Source organism: Ananas comosus, linkage group 16 (genome assembly GCF_001540865.1).
Source record: "Ananas comosus cultivar F153 linkage group 16, ASM154086v1, whole genome shotgun sequence".
Classification (NCBI taxonomy): domain Eukaryota; kingdom Viridiplantae; phylum Streptophyta; class Magnoliopsida; order Poales; family Bromeliaceae; genus Ananas; species Ananas comosus.
Window position 1 is genome coordinate 7569717 of NC_033636.1, and position 1030 is coordinate 7570746.

Sequence of the window (1030 nt, forward strand, 5' to 3'; positions counted from 1 at the left end):
GATGCTCCTACGTCGCGTACGAGCTGAAATACTAACAGTCGACGACAAGATCCTGCGAATCAGCACTTAAGCTCGAATTGATGATATCCGAAGTATGCGCAGCAATTCCACAGAGCACTCACCTCGATAGATCCTCAAGAGTCGGCGCAAAGTCGAGGACGACGGAAATCCACGCCCGCCCAAGCTCCTCACAGCACCAATACGACACAACGTGCGCCCGAACGGCTCCGCGGCACCACGTCGGCGACGAAACTCCACCCGAACTCCACCTTGCTCACAATCGGTTCTAGAGAGAGAGAGAGAAGAAGAAAATGCAAAGTTAATTAGAGTGCCACCCAGCAAAAGATAAGTATTCATGGAGGGGAAAAAGGGTTGCACGTGGCATCATAGCCACAATCCACACCAGCAAGTTCACTAATAATAATATATATAAAAGAAAGGATACTACATTCTCCCACACTACAAAAAGTTTCGTCCGCGAAACTGAAACGTACCTCTGCTCAGGCATCAAACAAATAGGGATAGACCTCCCTCATCACCGTCTCAGGCTCCCAAGTTGCCTCCCGCTCCTCGTGATGGCTCCACTGCACTTTCACCTACGGGATGACCCGATTGCGCAATTCTTTCGTCTCCCGAGCAAGAATCCGCAACGGTCGCTCCTCGTATCTCAGATCCTCACCAATCTCAAGTGGAGTGATGTCAATCACGTGAGTGGGGTCGAAAACGTATCTCCTCAAAGCTGAGACGTGAAAAACATCGTGGATGCCAGCAAGTCGCGGGGGTAGAGCTATCCTGTATGCAACCGGTCCGATACGCTCCAATACTTCGAAAGGGCCAACAAACCGTGGACTAAGCTTTCCACGTACTCCAAATCGGCGTATCCCTCTGGACGGCGAGACTTTGAGGAAGACATGATCTCCAACCTGAAATTCCAAGTCTCGTCTCCTGGTATCGGCGTAGCTCCTCTGGCGGCTCTGAGCTGTCAAAAGGTGTCGTCGAACGACTCTCACCTTTTCCTCAGCCTCAAGTA